Consider the following 6,443-nt stretch of genomic DNA (forward strand, 5'->3'; position numbering starts at 1 on the left):
CTGGCTTCTCCCCGCGGCTCCAGCCGCTGCGCGCGCCCGCGACCCCCAGCGCCCGGCGCTCTGCCTCCTCCCCCGCGTCGGCCTCCGCCGAAAGATGCTGGTTTGCGGGGAGACGGGATCCCCTGGCGGCTTACGACTCACTAATCTTACACACGCTTCATTCAAGCCCTTTGTAGCGGCTTCCACTCCTAGGAGCTGGAAGCCGGTGGGGAAGGAGGGCGGAGGCGCGGATCCTGAGCCGCTCTGGGCCAGGGACGGGTGGGACGTGCTCATTCCCCAGGTGTGGGAACCAGCCCGACCGGTCCGGGAGGCGGGAGGGGGGGAGGCCCGAGCGATCGCTGCCAATCCACTGCAGCCCGTGCGCATGCCCAGGCCTCGGGCCCCCGCGGGTAGTACAGTGAGGCGCGCACCTCCTCGGGTTTTCCGGGAGAGAAAGGAAGCTCCGAGGTTTCATTCGGAGAGAATGGACAGTTTCCAGCGTGGGATGCAGAGTGCGAATGCTCAGTATCCACCCTGACCTCGAAGGCGGTTAGGAAGCAGTCTACCAGGCGCTGCTACGCACCATCCAGAACATAATGCAAGTAGTTTTGCTTGATGAAGTAGCGGGAGATGGGAGATGGGGGAAATTCACTTGCACAAATGTGTCACCACGGCTGACCGTGCCTTTTCAACCCTTGTAATGAACCCCACACTCCCACCACAGCTGTCAGAGTGTAGTTATTAAAGTGGGCGGATATGCAAATTGTTTGAGAGAAAGTGGCAGTGGAAGAGATAAACACATTTCGAAATGAAAAAAAGGCAGCATCTAGAGAGACAGGCTAAAGTGCAATGAAAACTATGCCAATTGTAGTCGATAGAATAATGGCCCTCCAGAAGATGTCCACGTCCTAATTCCTAATACCTGTGAGCATGGCAAAAGGTCTTTGCAGTTGTGGTTCAGTTATAAAGAGTTCGGGATGGGGAGAGTATCATGGACTATCCAGGTGGGCCCTTGAAGTCACAGGGGAAGGCAGGAGGGTTAGACTGAAGTGGGGCCATGAGCCAAGTAATGCTGGGAATCTACTGAACCTGGAAAAGGCCCCTACTTGCCCATTTTAGACTTCTAACCTCCAGAACTGTAAGACAATGAATTTGTGTTGTTTGAACCCACTAAGTTTGTGGTAATTTGTTGCAGCGGCAATAGTAAGCTAATATACCAGTTAACCTGAAAATGTAGATTAACAAGAATAATTTTATAGAAAAATACAAACTAACAAGAATAACTCAAGAAGAAATGTTTTAGAAACAAGTAGAACTATAACATTAAAGAAATCAAATCATCATGCTATACTCACAAGGAAACACCAGACCATAGCAAATCCAAAGAAATCAATATACATTTATACAAAGTGTTTGGAATAAAATATACATTATACAAAATGTTTTAGTTACACAATTCATTTTATGAAGCCAGAATAACCTTACTATCAAAATCCGACAATGACAGAGAAAGAGAAAAAATTATAGACTTATCTATAATAATAAAAGGGTAATATGATAATTAGACCGAACGTCTTCCAGAAGTCATTCCGGACATCCTTCCTGACAAAACCAGGGCTGGAGGGAAGCCAACCTGAGTCCCGGGTACTGGAGGGAAGCCGGTGCCCGCAGCTAGGGGAAGGAAAGCCTACTCTTGCACGAATTTTCATGCATCAGGCCTCTAGTTTACTTATACACTGAGTGGCCAGATTATTATGACCACCTGACATTTGTAGGCAAATTAGCTATAATTTCCCTCTGAAGTTGCTAGAGGGCTAGACCATTATAAATAAGGAAAAAGGTTGTTTACCACGACAGTAGAAGTGATTTTTTTCTGAAGATATGGGTAAATATTGCGATTTAACAGCCTTTGAATATGGGATATATTTGAACGTGAGTGGCCAGATTATTATGACCACCCCATCAGTACTTCGATGGGCCACCTTTTGCCTTCAATACTGCGGCAATTCTTCTTGGCATTGACTCCATGAGATGTTGAAAGGTGATGCAAGGAATCTGACACCATGCCTGATGAATAGCACTTTCCAGTTCTGTGAGATTTGATGGTTGTGGAACCAGCTGCCTGATAGCTCTTTTAATTTCATCCCACAAATGCTCAATTGGATTGAGATCTGGTGATTGTGGGGGCCACCTAAGCAAGGTAAAGTCTCCCTCATGTTCTTGAAACCACTCCTGCACAATATGAGCACCGTGGCATGGTGCATTGTCTTAATGGAAGAAGCCATCTCCATTGGGATATGCCATCAACATGATAGGATGAACTTGATCAGCAACGATACTTAGGTATGTTGTGCTATTCAGACATTGTTCCACATGAATTAAAGGGCCCAAATCATGCCAGGAAAACATGCCCCAAACCATAACACTGCCCCCACCAGCTTGAAGGGTTGTACTCATGCATGTGGGGTGCATGCTTTCTGCTGTTTCCGCCAAATTCTCATTCTGCCATTTGCATGATACAACTGGAAACGTGATACATCAGACCACATGACTTTTTTCCAATGCTCGACTGTCCAATCCTTGTGTTCCTGTGTGAATTGGAGATGTTTTATCTTGGTAACTGCAGACAGCAAAGATGTTCAAACAGACCTTTGGCTGTTTTGCTAATACTCGCTCCATGGCTCCGAGCACTAACAATCATCCCATGTTCAAAGAATGTTAAATTGCGTTGTTTTCCCATATCTTCAGAAAAAATCACTTCTACTGTCGTGGTAAACAACCTTTTTTCCCTATTTGTAATGGTCTGGCCCTCTAGCAACTTCAGAGGGAAATTATAGCTAATTTGCCTACAAATGTCAGGTGGTCATAATAATCTGGCCACTCAATGTATAGTAAGTTATTCATTTACATACACTAATTATATCATATGAATTATTTCAGTACACAAATATTTTTCCCAAATTATGTAGGGTAGATTAGTGAAAAAAATAAAGGTCTGCTCTCACTGAATTTATATTCTCTTGGAGGAGATAAGCAATAAACAAATACTTATGTAATGTCAGATGATAAGTACTATGGAGAAAAACTAGAGAGTAAAGGAATACAGCAATTAATGGGGAATGGCTGCCCCTTTATAATGATGGTAGTGAAAGCCTCTGTAATAAAGTGATGTTTTAGTATTTACACACTCATATCCAAAAATACCAAAGAAAATCCTGACAAGTTGATTTCAACCCCACCTGTTTGTTGTTGTTGTTGTTGTTGAATATGGCATTTAATAGGGCTTGTCCCAGGAATGCCAAGATTTACAACATTTTAAAAATAATTAATGAAATTGAGATATTGAAGGACAAGGATACATTCATCTCAACAGATGCAGGAAAAAAATGGTTAAATTCAATCATTATTATTAAATCTGTTAGCAAACTATAAGTAGAGAAGTTTCCTTAATATACTAAATGTTAACTAATAAAACACAGCAAAGATCTGTGTGCAATGCGGTTTATTTGATAGAAAATGGTAAAATGGTGGTAAAGAACCTCAAGATTACAGCATCATTCTCAAAGCGGTCAGCTGCAGCTGAGGTCTCCAACTTGGAGAGCGGTTTAGGAAAATCCTGGAGGTGGGGATGCCTCAGAAGAAGTCCCCTCCTTAACCTGAGCAATGATGCCTTCCTACTTGGATGACTGCCATGCTCTGGCACCTTAAATAAAGACTTGGTGACCATGAATAAAATCACAGAGAACTCCGGCCACTCTATTGGAGCTTGCACAATGCCAATCACCTATCTTTTGGGAAACACAATTTTCTTATCAGTAAAACAGGGATACGCATTCCTGGTCTCAGCTCTGCCCATGCAAATTGTTATAATAATTAGGCACATAGGAAAAGACTTTATAAGTGTACAATATTTGTTTGCTCTTAGTAGTTCAACTATTTCTTGCTATTAGCAAAATTTAAATGCCATCAAGAACATATAAGTCTTGAAAGAGATCATGCTTAATAAATTAATCTAAAGTAATGAGTTTATTTTATAAGAAAATTTAGAAAGCATTCACTGCAATAAGAAAAAAATAAATGTCTTTCAAATCTTTTCCCAAAGCTTATCTCATCTGTAATTATATTTTTTTAAATGAAAATTGTCATAGCTCATCTATTTCTGTAGGTTCTAGTTTAGAAATATAATCGGAAAATATGTTGGCTAACCATTGTCTGGTTGACATCAGAGGTCATTTGTACAAAAACTGATTTGAACATGGATTTTTCTGTGTCAGCATGCCACAGGGTTTCTAAAACATAATATTGATTTTTTATATACAAAAGAGAACATGTAAATTATTACCTGTCTTGGCATTGTTATACAATCTATTACCTTCATTTAGTGTTTGGTGTGTGAAAAAAGACATAGTACAAAATAAGAGAAATGACTATTTTAAGTTTTAAGATACATCAATGAACAGGAAAAGTGTTACTCAGCACTCAGTTTACTTCTCAGATAATTATTCTTTCCTTTTGGCTCCACAGAATACAAACGGACCATTTCTCGAAGAGAAATTCTAACATGCAACCAATAGGTTATTATTTTCTGAGATTCAAAACATGTCTTTTTAAAAGATTGTGGCTGCTTTCTCTGTCCCTAAATTACTAATTGTTAGTTTGAAAGCCGTTCATTGACTATCCTTCCCCTTTGCCACATGTAACAACCCCTTTAGAATCAATAACAATAACGGTACTGTTAGGGACAAATCGCCAATATGATTATGTCTATCTCAAAATTCACCTACCAATATACAATTATATAAAATTTAATATGAAAGAACAATAATAAAAACAATCCTTTATTTAAGACAGAAAAATGTGTCTGTTGGGCTACATAAAATATGTTTGGACCACTACACCATATTGCATAGCCAAGTGTTTTGTGTTGTTTTTTTTTAATCGGAAAGAGACATGAATGTAAAAAAGGGGTAAAATTAAAGATGAATTAACACACATACATTCTAACCTTTAGCAACTCTTTATGGAAGTGAATGCTCTGTGAAATGCAGCATCGCTTTGTGATGAAAATCCCTTGAGAAGCAGAGATACCAGTTGGCACTGAGCCAGTAAGATACACTGGCGACCAGAGGACCTCAAGCTTTAGACCCTTATAACTTCTCTGTAGGGCGACTAATAGGGTTAAGCCTCGGACTGACCTGTTGGCAAAGCCACAAACAAGTCCCAGCTTAGAGGGCACAGTCCTCTTAGCATAATTAGGCTTGACCTTATAAGGCTCCCTAGGTCCTTCTTAGGCAGCTACTGGGCTGTGGGAGGTGCAGCCAAAACAAGGGAAACTCACAAGAACATTGTAACTATGGTGACCACTACCTTGCTTACCTCTGGCTATAAAATAAAGGCTCAGCTTGTCTCTGGATCTCTCTGTGTGGCCTCAGCCAGGCACAGGAAGATCCACCTAGACCCAGCTTACTCTCTGTCATTTCTTCATCCTTTCACCGCCCTAACTCAGGCTTTCAAACCCTTGGCTGAGCTGGCTCGGCACACTTCTCAAACAATATATTCCCCCTAGTTATTAATTTAGCTTTAAATCAATCCTATAAATAATTATAGTAAGCAGAACTTTTCAACAGTGTCCAAAGAAAAATGTGATATTATAAAGATACATATTTTACTTTCTTCTATTATTTGGATCCAAGCTGTATATTGATTGATTCAATAAGATTCCTTCTAAGACTCTCCAAAATAAATCCTCCTATTCTACTATGCTGGGTCTCTGATTCAGTATTATACTTTAAGTCAGCTTTCTGTGTAATATTGATACTGAATAATACTCAAATATAAAAGCAAGTAAAGCCAAACTACAGAGCATTCTTTTTAAAAAGTTTTCAATACTAGTTAATTTGAATTTTTAGCCAATTGACTAGAATGTAATTTTTCTATACAAAACCAGTGAAGAACATTTATACATTTCTATATGAAAATTGAAAAGCTGAGATAGAAGGATTATAAGTGAGGAACACATCACTGATTTGGCTCTCTTGGCAATCTATTAAATTTTAGCTCCAGGGAAGAAATTGATTCAATGGACATATCTAAGCCTTAAGTCCTGCTACTTTGAGCAATTACATTCTTGATTAGTAGTTAAAATATAAATTGTGCTGAGGCAGGACAGTAAGAAGCTAGAAAAATTCCTTGGCAAGTGGAAGGGGGAAACGGAGACGGATAGCTGAACAAAATGGGTGAGCAACTAACTTATAGCCACATACACAAGGTCACCAGGATGGAAAGCCCTGGGTGCCTAGCAATGGGCAAAACTGGTGCCAAACCTCACCCCCTGGGTGGCCTTTTCTCCCCGGCATATCAATGGTCCTGCCATTTAGGCCCCCTGACCTTTCCTCCCTAGAGATGACATCTAAACCTCAGTTGTATTTCAGCTCCAGACAATGCCAGGACCAGCTGCATTGACT

This window comes from Myotis yumanensis, unplaced genomic scaffold (genome assembly GCF_028538775.1).
Source record: "Myotis yumanensis isolate MYYU_CA2020_CCGP unplaced genomic scaffold, mMyoYum1.0.hap1 SCAF_9, whole genome shotgun sequence".
Lineage (NCBI taxonomy): Eukaryota > Metazoa > Chordata > Mammalia > Chiroptera > Vespertilionidae > Myotis > Myotis yumanensis.